General features: G+C 34.8%; 1 long non-coding RNA gene across 4 annotated transcripts; it reads left to right on the forward strand.

Annotated features, from left to right (window-relative positions):
• Nucleotides 1-13,176: 13,176 nt before the first annotated feature.
• Nucleotides 13,177-17,993, forward strand: LOC123536709 (uncharacterized). Of its 4 annotated transcripts, none has more exons than XR_008370791.1 (4): nucleotides 13,177-13,302; nucleotides 16,484-16,660; nucleotides 17,072-17,171; nucleotides 17,549-17,993. It is a non-coding gene; the product is annotated as an uncharacterized LOC123536709 (long non-coding RNA). The 4 variants fall into 4 exon arrangements; XR_008370790.1 differs by lacking the exon at nucleotides 13,177-13,302 and adding an exon at nucleotides 15,639-15,882; XR_008370789.1 differs by lacking the exon at nucleotides 13,177-13,302 and adding an exon at nucleotides 15,640-15,870.
• The last annotated feature ends 1,703 nt before the right edge of the window (nucleotides 17,994-19,696 follow it).

The raw sequence follows: 19,696 nt of genomic DNA on the forward strand, positions 1-19,696 counted from the left end.
GTCAACACAATGTTGGTCATACGACGACTCTCGAAGTTTTTACGATGGAGGAAGACTCTAGTTGCCTCTCCTTGTATTATTCAGCCAAAGGTGGGAAACCGTTTAAAACAACCGAGATTTCCAATCAAACCAATGGCCTTAACCACTTGGTCTTTTACGATCATGGCTATGCCAAATATGACAGTGTTAATTTTAAAAAATCTATAAGAAGATCTTTCGGAAGTATAGAATGCTACCAAGCAAAATAATAGCAGACTTGGTTTGACTGAGTCTGTTCATAACAGGTGCAAAACTACTCACGCCCCCAAGCACCGACTTCATAATAAAACTGCATGTAGTCTATGTTCCCAAAGGGCCAGAAAATATAAGAACACTGCCAACACTTGCCATAATTTCTGAGCCAACTGCAAAATTTACTATATTTCGATTAGGACCTTACTGTTGCATGCATGAATAAAAATGAAATTTGAAAATCTGACATTGCCCTTTATCCTCCATTATTATGCAGACTGTCGTGGATTATTACAACTACAGTTAGATATAAATAGAACTTTACTAATTCTACCTGTTCATTAATGTGACGTTTTGTTACAATCCCTCGGGCCTCCGCAGAAGTTAATAGACAAAAATATTAAATGGAGCTACTTCTGTTTCTGTCGCATTGACGTTTGTTTCAATTTCTTTCGTATTTCATTTCAAGGTATTTTTTTCCAATGGCCTTTCATTACCGACGTGACCAAATTTATCGAAACTTCTTCGTTGAGCTAATGTATAGGTGAAACGTGAAATATGTTTTATTTCACTCTGGACACATTGTTTAATAAAGACGGGCCTACTATTATATCTATCTTCAAATTATGTACACCATATCTGGTATCATGCACAGTATATCTTTTTTTATATTTTTATGATACATTCATACATATGCTCTAAACATACCCTAGAAAAAAGTGTCTTATACTGAATGGTTAATTTCTATTGTAACCTATGAGTAGGGGAAACTTCCCGTTTGGGAAATCAATTTATGGTTTTTCCCTACTTCACAGATGGGAAGCTTGTTACTTTAATATAGTAAATTGTTTCCATCAAAAGGCATTAGTATACATGGTATTTTGAGGATTTCACTACTGCCTACTATTCATTGAAAATTCATATATACACCATACCTAATAAAGGATATGAATTCTGACATATTCAATTACAAAACAATTAATGTCAAAACGTCTTGTCTACTAACTCTATATTTACCTTCACAACAATTTGTTTCTCGTAATTTACTGTGGACTACCAGCTATAAAATTCAAAATATCTATCTCATTTAATACTGTTATCAATTATGTTAAGTATTTTGATGGCTCTGCCGAATGACTCATTTAGAAACAATGACGGTCTTGCTAAAAAGTAAATGAGCCGCGCCATGTGAAAACCAACATAGTGGCTTTGCGACCAGCATGGATCCAGACCACGCAGTCTAGTCAGGATCCACACTGTTCGCTAAAGGTTTCTCTGATATTAACAGGCTTAGAAAGCGAACAGCATGGATCCTGACCAGACCGTGTCATTGATGTGCATATATGTTTCATGAACGATTATGTAGTTATTTTTCAACTCCCGTTTTTTTTCTATAATTAATAAACAACTAAATGTATCCTACTGCCTTTATTTACCTGATGGCAATTATCATTATTTATTTACAACTCACTATGCACTATTTTAGCTATCTTAGGTGATATCTTAGATTACTTCATAATTGTCATGCGTTAACTCCAAGTATTAAAGATGGTTATTTATTAGAGTCTAACCATGCCTTGTTCATGGTTAAGTTTATCTTAAATTGTGATTCTGTTGTAGTTTTACTGATATTTTTATGAACTTCCTTTTTCCATCTGTCCTTCCTGGTACTAATAATTCATTTTTTATCCCGCTACTCCTTATTTTTCACTGTATAATACTATTTATAGCCAACCGTATCGATTTATCCAGGCGTCAGAACATTAGTCTTTATATATATACCGTCTGGCTGCTGTAAAAATTCGCCACATACTCGAATTGTTTTGGAAATTTATGTATTAAGTTCGATTTATAATTATAACAGTAAGCAAGAAAGTTTTATGTTTGCGTTTTTGTCATGAAATGCGCTTCATAAACATTTTATTTTTTTATTTTTAAATTTTTCATCAGTAACACATGTTTTGTCATGGAACTGCTCATATATATGTGACGCATCAGGCGAAATAACACCATTTCAGTGTAAAATATCGTCTTTGCAAAAGCAAAAGATGTAGGCTTATAATGACAAAAGCATTTAATAAAAATGCAGTACATAGAATCCTGTCGTAATTATAAATGTTAGATAGCATATTGATGTGCTATAAAGAAAGTGCCCATAATCGATATAAGGAATTACCACAAATGGTACATAAATCTGGATTAAAATAAATGGGTTCCTGTTTAAACAACAGTACAGATTGTGCTGTAAGCGTGTTCACATGTTTAAAAAAATGAGAGAACCTGAGGATTCTGTTTGTATTTATTATGTATAAATCGAAAAACAAATGTTGAAAGAGAATTGAACTTCGATCCTTTTAGATATTTATTAAAGCATTGCCGACTAAAGGTGTTGCAGCAGTTTGGGTGCTGAATCATTAAGATGCACCACATTGTATTATTGTTATAAAATATCAAATTCGGCGAAAATAGGTTTTTTTCGAATGCATACATGTTCATTTTTGAAAGACACGTTTGTTCAAATATTACATTTAGGCACGTGCGGTGTATATACAAATCATATAAAACTTTGAAACAATTTTGATTGTCCGAATTGCCGCAAATGCGAGTACATCAATTTGGTGTGATATATGAGGACTTTGATATTCTTATAAAGTTACAGTGCATACTTTAAAAAGCCGGCACTCACAGGAAATATGTTTTATCTATTGATAAACAACATGTTATAGTTTTTAATGTAGTTTTAGAACTTGCCATACTTATGTTTGCAATAATTTTATAAAGAAAGAGCAAAACGTTTACTATGTATGGTTAAACCTGTACACAAACCCTTGTGTCTCCCGATAAAGCAACTTCTGTTCAATGTATTACGTGGAGACATATAAATGTGAGACTTTTAAAGAAAGGTAGCACTTTACTAGTACAAACATAAAGAAATAATAGAGAATGCTTTATAATAGAAATTATTGCCTCATAATGACATTTGACATAAAATTATAAATGAAATTAGTTAAAGAAAATGGTACTATATATAGTAACTATAGTGTATGATTCTATGTTAATTAAAAAACGGCAATAACTGTGAAAAAATATCCAACCGGAACACCATCTACCTTTGATAGTAAAGCTTCCTAAGAAGTTTCGCTAAATTTCAATCAGTGGTTGCTGAGAAATACATCGGACAAGAATTGCGGGACGGAAAGACGGACGAAAGTTCCTACATATGGGTATTTATGTGGCTACTCTTTTGTTCTCTCTACTGTTCTTTTAGCCACGTAAAAGAAAAATAGCCACATAAAAGCCTTACGGAATGAATGTAATCAAAGAAAAAGTACAGTTACCTATTGTTCCTATAGCCACTTAAGTATGCAAATGTGGGCCCGGATAGTCGGACGGACGGACAGACGAAGTTGCGACTATATGCTTCCCCTTCGGAGAAAATTAAAATAAGAAAACTTGTTACAGCTTTGACTTGTAGCAAAATGGCCATCACACTATTTATCGACATTCAAAATTTGAATTCATATCAAACTATATCCCATTTACTTAATTGTACAGATACAAAGAGCTCCTAAATAAGCTCTGCTATTTTTGCAATTACTTATTATTTAGAAACCATACAACTTTGATTATTTCCACATGTACTCTTGACTATTAAAAGAAATAATCTCATAACTGGCTATAAATTGCATGTGTATTTTATAGGAACTAACCGTACGCGCCTTTTGCAAGATTGAAACCGATTATATCTAACAACAAAGACATGTGCCTGACGCGTGGCCCAAAACAGGTAGCTCGCGTCACAGTCTCCATGAATCCCATCCTAGTGACATAAATCAATGTAGGAGATAATCACAGAATAACAAGAGATGTGGCAGGACAGCAACGCTTAACTATTCAAAAGCATTGACACTAAAAAACGTTATACAAAAACTTAACAGAACAAAACAAGAAATATCTTTAAAAATGATGGTCGGCGTATTGTAATAAGGAAAGAAGTTTATGAATTTTTCATCTAACATTCATCTTTCATCTAACATTTTTCAAATTGCAAAACTAAACACCGCACTTTAACAATTTAAATGGTTCTCTTTTAATTTTTCGCAAAGGTTTCGTAGGGTTGCAATTTTGTTTCGTTTATCCTTAGACGAATAATTACAGCAGAAGTTTGATGAAGATTCATGAAGCGGTTCATGAGAAGAGGTCATTAAACGTGTTTATATTTTTAGCTAAATTGGTCCCTATACCCATTTGTAACAAAATAGCAGGAGACCTTACGATATTGTTACACATCGAGTTTGATAAAAATCCATTACATTTTAGTGGTTAATGCGAAGAAAGACATATCTACTTTTAGCTATAGTTCCTATATAAATAAATTTGGAAGAGGACCTTATAATGATGCTCCAGACCAAGTATGACAAAGATCCACCAAGCTGTTCATGAGACGCTGTATAAAGGCGTTTCTAGTTTTAGCTCTAGCAGCCCCTAAAAGGGGTTAAATGTCCCAGCTGAACAAAATTTGCTGCGGGCCTAATAAAGATGCTACAAATCAAGTTTGATTAGAATACATGAGAAAAAATCAATTAAAGGATTTTTTTTATTTATTATTTTTATTTATTTCTAAAATAGACCAACTGATCCCGCTTTAACAAATGCATATTCATGAATCTTTGGACGTCACACCTATAAAAAAGTGAAAGTCAAGCAAAATATACAATTGTAATTATATCAATATTTCTGTTTCATAAGCAAAGTTTGATCGCAGTCACATCACATAGATAAACTGTATGCAGCGTACCTTCGTTTCAGAGTAATGAGATTCAGTCATTATATAGCATATATATAATAAAACAGATTTCAACTGAGTTCAATATTTGCATACCATACTAAAGAAAAATATTCATATATAATAAATCAGTTAAATAATTTATAACAAATATATCAAAGCAAACAAGTATTCATTTTAATATGCAATCTGAATTAATCACAAAAGCAAGAAACCTTTTCATATACAGACGACAATTGTAACAAGGAAAATCTTTTTAAAAGCACTTCTCTACATAAAAGACTCTTATCACACCCTTATTCATGTGATACGCAGACCGTATTCAGCTCTTTCTTTAATTTGATATATGTTGGTATTTGAACAGGTTTTTTATCATATTTATTAAACTTACTTATCATTTTGAGATATATCAATATTCTTGCTAAATATACTGAGCCAAAATAGCTTTAAAACTGTGAACAGCGTCGTTTAGGATAAACGCTTTGTCTACATTTCACTCAGAGTAGCACATTCAACAGAGTGAAAGAAATTGACACGCAGAGTGTTGCATAAATCTTCCATTTTGATAAATCATCTATAATGCGTTATCAAGTAGTTTGATTTGCAAACTGAAGTCACGTGGCATAGGTAACGAAAACGAATTTAGACGGCGTCGCCGAAAAGGTCGTACACGGGGCGTTATTACCGGTATGCGAGAAAGCACAATTTCTGAATGCATTGCATATCGTATCATTACAGTGCACCAGGACCAGGAACAGGAAGTGGTTACGGAGACACCAACTTAACCAAACGTTACAAAGTCAACAAAGGTACATAAGTTTGTTATAAACAAACTAGAGCTATGTTATCTGTACATTGCAAGTCAGATCATCACAAGGAATTAGCGAGAGAAAGAGCTAGGTATTGCATTTGGAATTTTTAGGGATGGTCTAGGTTAGTTGTCGGTTCGACTGAAATTAATTTCAATGAAATTTATCAAAAGATGACAGTAAATGCGTACTATGATGACTTTGTTCTGTGTAAATTTTCAAATAATGTTCTTCATTAAAACAGTCTAACAAGCCAATATTATTCTGAGTCTAGTTAGAAGTTGTGTTCTGCATACAACCATCATTTCTAACGACAAGCCTTCCCTTCCTGTTGAACTATGAACGTTCTTAAATGCGTGCACCACCGCTAATAATGTTTCGATATCATCATCAACATATTTACATCAAACTTGTATATTTAAAGTTTTATGTTTATCAGGAAAGTATGAATACAGTTTCGGACTAGGCTATACAACTTGTAAACTTGGATTAAGGTTATTTGCCTGATAACTCCTTTAATAGTAATGGTATTACTTTGCCTGTTGATGTATGACTAAACTGCTGTCATAGATCAGCGAAGAAAGAGTAGAAAGAAACTTGAATAGAAGATATTGGCAAAGTATTGGCATTTTATGCTTCAGGAAATTGTAAAGAAAGTATAACGCTGGAATGTTCGAGTCAGCAGCTGTCCGAGAGGTTTTGCTTAAAACAAATATTTCCAAAAAAATAACATTGAGTTTTATATTCCTTCTAATCTAATTGTTCATATCATTCAGCCACACAATTTAATGTCTTAGATAAAGTAAGTTAAATATATCCAGAAAACTCGAGCTGATAAAATAATTAAAACTATGTTTGGGGAAAAGGTCAGTTTTGTAGAATGGCGAGAACATTTCAAAACATTTCGTGTTGGCAAGAACACTTGAAAACATTTCATGCGCATTTGACTGCTATTGTTTTCATCCTTTTAGAATTTCTTAAAATTTTTAATTGTTTGGAGCAACACAAACGTTAATAGCCACCATAATATAATACGAATATTTGCAACAGTAACTGTTGGTTTTCACTGTACGTATTTCTTATGCTTAAATAATGGATTCTCATATATAAGAAGGCGTAAAAAAATTGTTTGTTTCCGGTATCCCGACCTACCCTAAATTTTTGGCCCGACCCTAAATGTTTTTATGGCCTTGGAGAATATTTTTTTCAACTTTTTAACAAATAGATGCAAAACTGCACTTTTTATGCTTTAAACATAGCCAGTGATGTTAGAAATCAACTTACTGATGCTCTAAAGGCATAACCCCCTTATTTGTAATCATTTTTTGACAAAAAAATAATTTCCGAAAAGTCCCCCTTAATAAAAACAATTTCCAATAAAAAAAAATTTCCGACCTACCTACCCTAATTTTTTTCAGCATGTTACCGGAAACAAAGAATTTTTTTTTAGGCCGAATCAATAAATATTCAATATCAAAATGAAGAATGACCTGTTGAAGAAGATTACTAGTATTGTATGCTTGAAATACAATAGTTATGTCACAAAGGTACACCCTGGAAAACTAAAGAGTGGATTGATAAATAAATAATTTCGATCATATGATAAATTCTACAGCTTTGCTTGTCAAGAAAAACTAAAAGTCTCTCTTCAGATATTTTATTTCACTAACAGTCTGGCACTTGGGTGGAGGGACCGGCCTTCCGGACAGTGTCACAAAAAGAACCAGACGTATTCTTTAAAATAGCCTACACTGGTAATATTTTATATTTTAAGTATTCATCTTATATTTTTACATTTACATACACAAGAAAACATATTAAGAAAATAAAATAAATATACATATAGCAACAAAATACAGTACACAAGAAGATGTAAATCCACGCAACGTACGCTAACTATAACGAGGTGACAGTCGTAATATAGCTTCATGTAGCTTGTGGCCGAAGACTATTTTTAAACCAGTCAGCATATTTCCAGTATCGTAAACTCTCACAAGTTTAGCTTTTTAAAAAGCTAGAAAGTGGCTCGATTAGCTCTTGTTCTAACAGGGCAGTTATGAAGCACAGTGATATGCCAGTGAAAATTATAGGGTCTGTCACGGCGATGGATATCATATAGCGTAATAGCGAGCTCGAAGAGCAGGCCCTTCGGGCCTGCTCGAGAATCGAGCTTTACCGTAACGCAAGTATACTTTCACACTTGGTGATGGATTTGAAAAGTTTCGTCGTAAGTTTTAAAAAAGCGCACTCTAGCGGATTGGTGCTCACAGGAAGTACTTCTTTCCGGAGTGAATACAGAACTTCATTCAATTGCTAAAAATTATTCATCACTCAACAAGAATGAAAGAATGATTTCCAGTTGTTTGAAAAAAATATTATTTGCATTTAAAAGATCAAGCATCGGCCAGAAAATGGAAAAAATGTCATTAATAAGCAGAAAGAAACGGGAACGCGGTAATGACGTCACCGTGACACCGGCTTCCATAAATTTTGCAACGTATGATATTCACTGTTATAGGCATGGTGACACTAGATGTAGACTTTTTTCAAGCGAATAGGTTCTCCTGAACTCTTGTGACTAGTGAATAGTTTCTATGTGACAAATGAATGATGCATAATATTTTTAGATAAATCCGATTTCTTTGAGCTCGCTTTGAGGCTTTGCCTTAGTTCATATTATAAGTTACAGCTATGGCGATGAGAAATTATGTCTTGCACATCTACAGGTTTTGCGGGAACCTCCAGTGTAGAGAGTTGCAAAAACCGAAAAATTTAACGAGAAGAGCCGAAAAGGAAGGAAGGGAAAAAACGAAAAATTAAACAAGAAGAACCGAAAAGGAACGAAGGGTACTGTATTCTGTGTTGATAACGCCTTGAAATTTTGCCTTATTACTATTTCAGATCTTGTCTTCATAGTTCTGAGGCGTATATTCATTCATTTTTTCCAGAAAAGGAGCAATCTGAATCTTTCTGCATAATTTCAACAACTACAATAAGGGACAGGCAATCGATGTATTTTCTACTTGCATAGATTGTTCCTTTGCGTGTCATTGAGCTTCTTTGTGTTCATTAATATAAGATGGTTGCGCTATGTGGATTACATGACTTTTTCGTAAACCAGCTTTCGATTGGTCACTTTTTGTAAGCCTGCTTTCAATTGGACTCTTCTCGTAAAGGAAATGCTATTTTGTTTTCTTGGTTGCTGGCTTGCATTTGTAATGAAAGTAAAAAGCTGAGAGCCAGGTTTAGGAGATGTTCTGCCTTTTAGGTAGACTTAATAGTAAAATCCTATCGTAATACTGGCTCGTCGAGACGAGCCAGCAACATAAAATAATACCCTTAGACACCTTTCCGCTTTGTTAATTCTATGATTTACCCCTTTCACTTGTTGTTATATAGTAAAATATATAAATGGATTGGCCAATCTAAATACAACGCACATAACTTCAACTTTGGAAACGTTTCCAATATAGACAATAATATTGCTGTATTTATCTTACAACCTTAATTGATTGCATGAAAAACAATTACCAACAACAGATCATAAAGTCTGTTTGTCTGTACTGTTTTAGACAGTTTGGAACCATTTTACAGGCTCATTTTATTCTAATATCTGCAGAGATACTTGGGAATTTATATATTTAGTCCAACATTTCAAATATCCTCGAGATTGCCCAACCCTTTGATGACCAGTTACGTAAAACTATACTGTTTTTGTTCTAAATAGTGTCTGTGTTTTGTTAATTAGTTTCATGAGAAACTGGACAAAATATAAGCATCACTTCAGACAATAACAGCGTAGTCATGTTACTATCGATACTAACAGACAACAAACATGATTATTTTATCTACATTATCAATTTAGCCTCACATGCAACAATAGTCTTTCTGTACTCATACTAATATTTGACCTTTAAGACACGAATTCAGATGTACCAATAATGATAAGAAAAACATTCTTATTCAACACATTTTGAGGATAATGTACACAAAACTATAGCATCCCAGACAACGTGTGGTTTAGCTTAACGGGTTGTATTTAGCCGACTGCAAGTAATGACACTCGGCCCTTATGACATGAAGCATACATTTAGTCTCTAGTCTTTGAATATTTTCAGTATATATTTTAAGAGCATCATGTTTTGCATCGATTGTTGTAACAAGATGAAGTAGACCGTTAATCTTTGTATGCTGCACTCTATTTCAGGTTAGATACATAAAATGCAGCTGCAGACATTTACATGACTTTACATGAGAACATACACTTTACAGTAAATGAGACGACAACTTAAGAAAGCGGATATCTTAAATAAGATATTGTCGTAGATATAGTAATCTAACATGTTTTGGAAATTCAAGAGACGGTACAGAAACTACATCCCGAAATACAGGTTATTTTATAGAGGTTTTTTTGATATCAATATTTCTTTTTATTTATATAATTACATCTCAGTAAAATCTGGAAAGTAGATCCCTCGGAAGCACCGAAAACAAGGCAAACAGTGAAAATTGCAGACTCGATTTGATCGAGTCTGTTCATGGGCAGTAATGGAAAATGCAACACTGCTCACGCCCCCTAGCACCGGCTTAAGCAGTATTCAATCTTCAAACTTTGAAGTCTAAATGAGTTGAAATCAATAATCCCGAAGGACCAGAAAATATAACAACACTGAGATGAAGTCGGGGCGACTTTTTACGGCCGCCACACAGCACTTAACACCCGCTGTTGTGGAGTAAATAAAATCTGGAAAGTAGATCCCTCGGAAACACCGAAAACAAGGCAAACAGTGAAAATTGCAGACTCGGTTTGATTGAGTCTGTTCATGAGCAGTAATGGAAAATGCAACACTGCTCACGCCCCCTAGCACCGGCTTAAGCAGTATTCAATTTCAAATCTAAATGAGTTGAAATCAATGATCCCGAAGGACCAGAAAATATAACAACACTGAGATGAAGTCGGGGCGACTTTTTACGAACGCCACACAGCACTTAACACCCGCTGTTGTGAAGTAAATAAAATCTGGAAAGTAAATATGCGAATTTAAAGCAAAAAAATAGTGCAGACCCCGGGGGTACACCATATGAGAACACTATAATAAATTGATTACTTAAAATACGTTTTCCAGGAAAGAGAAAATGAATTATCCGGAAAGTCCATGGTATGTGTTCGAAAATAAATATAAGTAACTTCAGGATATAATGGAAAGCAATTTAGAGAACTCTGTATATTTAATATGGTACGCCAGAATATGAATTTGCAAGATATTGTGTAATATTTGACCTCCTGCTGTACTATAAGGATATTTCAGCTAAAAATGACATGACTTAGTAAAGAAAGGCAAATTCGTAATTTATTCTTTAGACGACCCTAAATATAGAATTCATCCAAATATTAATTTTGATGCTCGTCGTGGTCAGATTGCTGAATCCATCGAAACTTTTTTGTGTTAATGATGCCGTCGTGAGAATGCTGATCCCGACACATCATCATCTCGGAAACGTAATGTTTTTGATATTGTCGATTCTCGTTAAGAAATCAACACCTACTTATACATTTAGTCCTTCTGTTGAACAGCATCTGGTCACTGATCATATCACTGAAGTTTCTAATTTGAAAATTCGTATAGATGATCAACACATTAAACTTCCAGTCATATATTGGATACCTAAATTGCATAAACAACCATATAAAGCTCGTTGCATCGCTAATTCAAGTTCTTTTACCACTACAAATATTTCTAAGTCACTAACATCATGTCTAACCGCCGTAAAAACCCACGCGAAAAGATACTGCGATAAAGTATACGCAAAACTCTGGTAAACACTTACTTTAGAACTGTGACGAAGTTTGTTCCCAGCAAACACACAACGTTAAGACAACGTTGTGTTTTAGTTGTATGTTAGTTGTGTTATTTTACAACGTTGTGACAACGTTGTAACAACGTTGAGAACTATTCAAAATAGTGATTAGAAATGTATAGGAGAAAGTCCTATGCAAGCAATGTGTGAATGTACTGAAAAGACCCTATAAAAAGACACACTGAGTTTTTATCTGAATCTTGTAAAATCTACAACGTTAGTACAACGTTGTGCAAACGTTGAGCTACAACGTTGTGTACATAACAGTGCTGTAACGTTGTCACAACGTTGTAAAGTAACGTTGTCACAACGTTTTACTCAAGTTTGAATCACAACGTTGTTAAGGTAACGTTATATTAACGTTTTTACAATGTTGCCAATTTTCAGTGAAAGAGTAGTTATGAAAGTATATTCAAAACCGACAGTTGCCTAGAAAAGCCTGCCTACTTGCGGAGCTACCGAGGTCGCCTGCTCAGCAGCTGTCAACTGCCTCATACGTGAACTGCTTTGCTACTCCCTTATATACTAATTTTTTTCGCTCGATTGTGAAGAATAAAGCTTGAGTCCAAATCCGGGAAAACCTTGGAATGGCGTTTAATGAGGACGTTAACTGTCATGACCCATTATTAGGGTTCAAACCCACATCTCCATGGTAAGCAGCCGACACCTTATCTCCAACACCAACACTCCCCTTCTGCCGCAAAACATTGCCAGTTATATAGGTAATTTGTACAGCATATGCTGTATGCAGGTCTAGAATTTTCTCTTTTTTTTTATGGACATTCTGTAAATATATTTACAATCCATAAATCTGAAGATTTTTCAGTATAAATTTATAGACTGGTTGTATGAGATCTGTTAAAATTACAATTTAAATCATAACTGCAAGTTAAAATGAAATTTTTCACTCATTACATTAAGCATGTAGATTTAAAACATAGAAATTATTTCATACAGATGGATCACTTTATTTTTTCACATTTTCCAAAAATTCAAAGTTGTCAATATTGACAGAAAATCACACAAAAAAAACCCTTCTTATGCATTCTAAGTTTAACCCTGCAGTTTTGACCAATTGTTAGAAGGATAATATGCCCCCTGCCCCCCACCCTACTCCCGCCCGATCATACCTGGGACCTACGCTTAAGCAAATTATGTATTTATGAGGGTACATCAGAAATACTGATGACCTGAACTTCAAACTTCTGAAAAATAAGCTTGTTTCTTGAAAAAAATTAGGTTAGATCTATTTTAGTGTCAATATTTTGTTGTTGTTGTAGTATTTCATTATGTAAAGCTGATTTCGTGCGATAGGTTCGAATCTATATTTTGCCATTATAATTTCGTTTATTTCAATTTAAGTTGTCGAACATACTGTAACATCATTGAACATAAATATTTTTTCGTAAATTTACTTCGAGTATCTCCTTCTTAAAAAGAAACGTTGATTCGGATGTAGGCCTACTGACACCTGAATATCTGCATGGCGCGCGAATGTTTACAAAGTCCGATAGTATTTTTGGTGTCTCTCGGTGATACTGTTACACATTAGAACAACTGAATAAAATCTCCTTTCAATTAACTATCGATATATCTGGTGTTTTACGTAAGACTGAGGTAAGTACATATAATTAATACTTATATATCTAGATTATTCTTGAATTCATTTTGGCGCAAAGTTATCCCAAGATTTGGGCCAAGTCAAGATTTTGTTGCAGATCAAATAGCCTACATATGCGTTCGTTAACAGCAACATGAAATTTATTCAGTAAAAACCCTAAAGTCTAGTTTCTGTAAAGAAAAAAAAAACGAATGCAAATTGCTGCCATACCCCACCCACTTCTGTTAAACAAGAAACTTTCCATATAATATTCAGCACTGGTAAAGGTAAAGGTAATTTTTTATTTACCATTGCTTGGTGAAACAATTAACATAAGCTCTCTAGAACTTTTCTGCGACCCTATATTAAAACAGTTAAAACCAATTATACCTCACCCCTGCAATTTGCTGGTACCCATTTACAGCTGGGTCGACTGAGGCAGTCGTGATAAAGTGCCTTGCCCAAGGACACACCACAGTGGGAGTAGCCAGGATTCGAACCAGGGGCCTTCGCCTCCGTAGGAAAGCGTCTTAGCCCTCTCGACCAGTGCGTCCGCAACTATTTAATTTCTGTTTCGAAGTCTTTCAGTGCTTTCACGGGATCTACTTTTCAGATTAAATTTACAGCACAACAGCGGATGTTAAGTGCTGTGTGGCGGCCATAAAAGTCGCCCCGACTTCATCTCAGTGTTGATGTATTTTCTGGTCCTTCGGGATCATTGATATCAACTCATTTAGATTTGAAGATTGATTACTGCTTAAGCCGGTGATAGGGGGCGTGGGCAGTGTTACATTATCCATAACTGCTCATGAACAGACTCAATCAAACTGAGTCTGCAATTTTCACTGTTTGTTAAAATTGTTTTGTTGTCGGTGCTTCCAAGGGATCTACTTTTCAGATTTATTTATATTTTTAACTATATAAGTATTAAATCAGAGCTTCAGATAAGCTGCGTACTTACGAAAATAAATTTTCAGAAAACCTGATTGAATTAATAAAATTAACACAAGGATGTATCTAGCCGTCTGGGTTACCGAATGCCTAGTCTGAGATTTAGCCGATCTGAGATCCCTTTACCAGACGGCTAGCAAATCCTCAAGGATTTTCTAACCATCCAGTAATAGATTTCCTAATGAATAAGTAATGATACCTGTTATTTACTGAAAAAATACAGATGTCGATACTCGTCTGCAAACAAAACTTTGTGTGAATACATACTACAGATTTACTTTTAATCGTGCATGTAGATACGAAGACTTGCATGTCAGTACTGAGGTCATATTATAAACTCATTCTAGTGTGAAAGCTAAGTCAGGTTTCTTTGTAAATCTTCAGGACTTTTTACATGGAGAGGTGGCGATTAACTTAAATGGTATGATCCTCATGCCAAGTGGGACAGGAGAGGTCATACAAATGCATGTAAATACCGAAACTTGCATGTCAATTCTAGGTGCATCAAACATAGGAACTAACTAAAGTCTGAAAGCTATCTCATGTTCCTTTGTCAATCCTCAGACCTGTTTACATGGAGAGGTGGCAGATACCTTAAATGGTTCGATCCTCATGCCAAGTAGGACAGGAGAGGTGGTACATATGCATGTAGATACCAAGACTTGCATTTATAATGTAAATACCTAAGTACGTCATACATAGTAAAAACCAATTCAAATCTGGAAGATATCTCATGTTTCTTTGTCAATCCTCAAGCCTGTTTACATGGAGAGGTGGCGAATACCTTAATTGGTCCGATCCTCATGCCAAGTAGGACAGGAGAGGTGGTAACAAATGCATGTAGATACAAAGATTTGGGATGTCACTACTTAGTATGTCATTGTAAACTAATTCAAGTCTGAAAGCTACAGTAAAACCAATTCAAATCTGGAAGATATCTCGTGTTTCTTCGTCAATCCTCAGGCCTGTTTACATGGAGAGGTGGCGAATACTTAATTGGTCCGATCCTCATGCCAAGTAGGACAGGAGAGGTGGGACAAATGCATGTAGATTTAAAAAGATTTGCATGTCACTACTTAGTATGTTATAGTAAACTAATTCAAGTCTGAAAGCTATAGTAGAACCAATTCAAATCTGGAAGATATCTCGTGTTTCTTTGTCAATCCTCAGGCCTGTTTACATGGAGAGGTGGCGAATACCTTAATTGGTCCGATCCTCATGCCAAGTAGGACAGGAGAGGTGGTACAAATGCATGTAGATACCAAGACTTGCAGGATGTAAATACCTAAGTTTGTCATACGTAGTAAAAACCAGTTCAAATCTCGTGTTTCTTTGTCAATCCTCAGGCCTGTTTACATGGAGAGGTGGTGAATACCTTAATTGGTCCGATCCTCATGCCAAGTAGGACAGGAGAGGTGGTACAAATGCATGTAGATACCAAGACTTGCAGGATGTAAATACCTAAGTTTGTCATACGTAGTAAAAACCAGTTCAAATCTCGTGTTTCTTTGTCAATCCTCAGGCCTGTTTACATGGAGAGGGGGCGAATACCTTAAATGTTACGATCCTCGTGCCAAGTAGGACAGATTAGGAGAGGTGGTACAAATGCATGTAGATACCAAGACTTGCATGATGTAAATATTTAAGTATGTCATACATAGTTTAAAAACCCGTTCAAATCTGAAAGCTATCTCATGTTTCTTTGTCAGTCTTCAGGCCTGTTCACACGGAGAGGTGGCGAATACCTTAATTGGTATGATCCTCATGTCAAGTGAGACATGAGAGATGGTTATAAATGCATGTAGATACCAAGCTTTGCATGATGTAAATTCTTAAGTTAAATTCTTAATGTACAGTTATGTCTCCTAAACTGCTCTCTAAATTTTCAAATAATTTTACATGCACATCACCATCATGAGCGCAAGAACACGTGCATTTACATGTTACTTTGACCTTCACCTTGACTTGAGATACTTTTTTAAGTCAGTTTCTTCAAAAATAAGCAATTTATGTGCCATACGATATGGAGATATTCATCACCTTCAGTGATAGCTCTAGTTATTTAAATTTTAAAGGTTTAATGACTGAAATTGAATCATTTGATACCATTAATGGCATAAAAGTTTATTCAATGAGTACTGTCTTGTTCTTATAATGCGATCTACTTTTGTCAATACGATTGCTGTAGAACTGATTGGACCTACATATTTACAATAGTTTAACTGTTGTTCTGTTTCCTTTTTACAGTCCCAATATTATTGCACATTCGGTAGCAAAGATGTTGACACCACATGTCGTCTGATGATGACTTTTACGGGATCGAATAAGGTTTGGTCATTGTATTCCCTGAAAGGAATGAGAGGAGAAAAGGAACTGGAAGACCTGGCTATCTGCAGGCCAATGCTGGCTGCAGGTCAATATTGAGTAAGTTCTGTATACTGTTACAGTGTGGAGTAAATTTGTTTTTTAACATGTCCAGAGAAAGAGGATAGGTAGCTTGGTAATTAAAAAAACAACATGTTTAGAATATTGATAACATAAATCATCATCACTGACAGGTATTTTTTGGGGACAATTCAGAAAAGAAAAAGCTCAGCTGGGCCTCATGTTCTCAAACCATTTTTCAGTCTCATTTGTTGTTTTATCTAAAACATCATAATCAAGCGGGAATCCATTTAAATAGCTATTTTAGATAGTTTTAAATTTCATTTGTTGTTTCATTAATATAATATAAGATTTAAATTAACGTGAGCATGGCGCCTAATGTGGATGCCTCTTTTGTGATAACGGCAATTGATTACAACTTTTACACCACTGTAATGATTTTTTTTTCAGATGCTCTTATGAAAACTCATAAGACAATAACAAAAAAAAGAAGCTGAGGATGCTGTTTTTAAAACATGCTCCATTCAAAAAAGGTGGATTGAAATTTAAGGTAGGCTTAGATTCTATTGCTTTTCTATTGTTCAGTGTTGATGCTTTTTGGATAAGTCAGAAAATTTACAACATTAAATGTAAATTGAGCTCTTGATAATCTTCAGCTTTACTTCTTTGTTTTTGGTGTTGCACTAAAAAGGTCAGCATAATTTGATTCAGGTTTTACTGCAGGATTCAGGATGGTTGAACTGATATAAAATTAAAGAACCAAATCTTCATCCTTAAATTTTGCTTAAAACATAAATTTAAGTTTCAGAAACAATTTAAACAAATAATGTGTCTTTGCTCCAGAATCATTCTGTCATTGACATTGTTTTACACAAGTACTTAATATTAATGAATTATATTAAAACAAAACATTCAATATTATTACAGAAAGGTGTGACGGGTGCGTCTGCTGCAGGCAGGGAGGATTTGACGGTCAGCCAGAGGATTTGGAGATATACTGTAATGTCTTTAATGTGGACTTGCGTGTGATTTAAGTTTTCACAAGGGTTTTAGTGTGTGTGAAAGTATGTCAGTTTTCAAAATTGAGCTATGTCAATTTGCTCAAACTACATAACTCAAAGAACTTTGAAGCGGTCTTGTTGACGTCATGAGCTTTTGTTTAATACCAGTATTGGTGATATAGGCCCATGATTATATACTGTAGAAAGTGAACAAGTTCACTGCTCAATACAGATAGTCATATAGCCTGATCTCTGAATGATATTTATGAACCAAAAGAAGGCATAAAATAAAAACATACAGTAGTGATTTGAATTATTGATATTGTTAAACTAGATCTGGGCCAGTATTCATAACATACTCGCATACCAGAGGTCTACCGTGGATCCCCGGATGAACCTCTGGCACATTTCGCCGATATTTATGATTTGGTTACATTACAGGTAAAACGTTTCAGCCAATCAGCGTCGTTTCGCGACAAATCGTAGCGAACCAATCAAAATCGTCCTTGAAAAGCGTGACCGCGTCCTTTCCATATTATCGAGGGAATACGATGTCCATTTACGACGAATATTATTATTTCTTGATGATAATCTCTTAACGTCGAATTACAGGAATAAATCTTTATTATTGCAATCATGGAATACAGCCTTTATCCATCGTAAGCAAGTATCTTGTTTACATATTTTTTAAAGTTTCAATTCGGAGTTCCAAATAATGGCGAACAATGATTGGCTGAAACCACTCCCGATAGTAATTACGAGTGCGCATGCTCACCAAGTAAACGATGGAAATAATTCAGAGGTTCGTCTCGGGATTTTGACGAACCTCTGATGGATGAGAATGTATTCATAAAGGATCTTAGTAAAAAAAATTATCTAGAACTTAATATTCTTTGAACAGTCAAGTCAAAAACTTTTCACGCTCTAAATATTTCACAGCATGACTCCAAACTTGTATATTATACCAAAGAAAAATAGATTGGCAACTTGAAAGGCGTATAGAGCAAATCTCCCCAACATCACATGGCAACTGAATGAGGTCTCCTTTTAGTAAGCATATTTGATCACAATTGATCAAGTCAGCAAATGCTTTGAAATAAGGAAACTTGATTGTTTGTGTATAATGCTAATGGTACCTTTTTAATAATGTTACTAGTATTTTCTACACAGGAAAGTAATGAATTTTTGATTGGAAGTCTGAGAAATCAACAGTTGTTGAAAAATGGACTTGATTCGGTTTATTACGCGCCAGTGTAACATTAAATACTGACCACGTTGAAAATTGACCCCATAGATCCTTTTCAACGTTGAGAATTGACCCCTTCAACATCAAATTTTGATCAAAGGGTCCTTTTTCAACGTTGAGAATTGACCCCGTCAACATTTCAGCATTAAATTTTGATCAAAAGATCCTTTTTCAACATTGAGAAATGGCCCCACCAACATTTCAACATTAAATTTTGATCAATGGGGTCAATATTTAATGTTACACCGGCTGTACCGCCAGTTTAATACTTCAGTAAGCATCTGTTGATTTGATCACGACTGATCAAATCGGCAAACACTTTGAAATAATATAACGCGCCAAGGTCAATGTCACCAAGGTGTTATAGTGACGTCTTTGGTTATTTTTAAGGTTAAAGTTTTTCGGCAACCTTTGTTTTTCTGTCATAGCTTTGTTATTATTGCTTATATCTTTCTGTAACTTTACATAAACATTGTCCAGCATACAAACAAAGTATGTACAGGGGGTCGGCCCATTATACCCAAGGTCAAGGTCACCAAGATGTTATACTTAGGTTAAGGTCACAAACTTGTTATACTTGGAATTATTTTCATGTTAAATTTTTTGGAAAGCTTCGTTTATAGACATACCTTTGGTACTTTAAAAGATAGTGACCACTTTATCATCATCATCTGCATGTGTGGTAGCGATCCCAATAACTCTAATATGTGTTCTTGACAGAATTATGCCCCTTGATGTATCTTCCTTCTAAAGTAGAGGTCTCCTATTGAGACATATATTCATTTTACTGTCAAATCACCGAATAGTGGAGCGCGCTGTCTTACGGAC

This window comes from Mercenaria mercenaria, chromosome 1 (assembly GCF_021730395.1).
Source record: "Mercenaria mercenaria strain notata chromosome 1, MADL_Memer_1, whole genome shotgun sequence".
Lineage (NCBI taxonomy): Eukaryota > Metazoa > Mollusca > Bivalvia > Venerida > Veneridae > Mercenaria > Mercenaria mercenaria.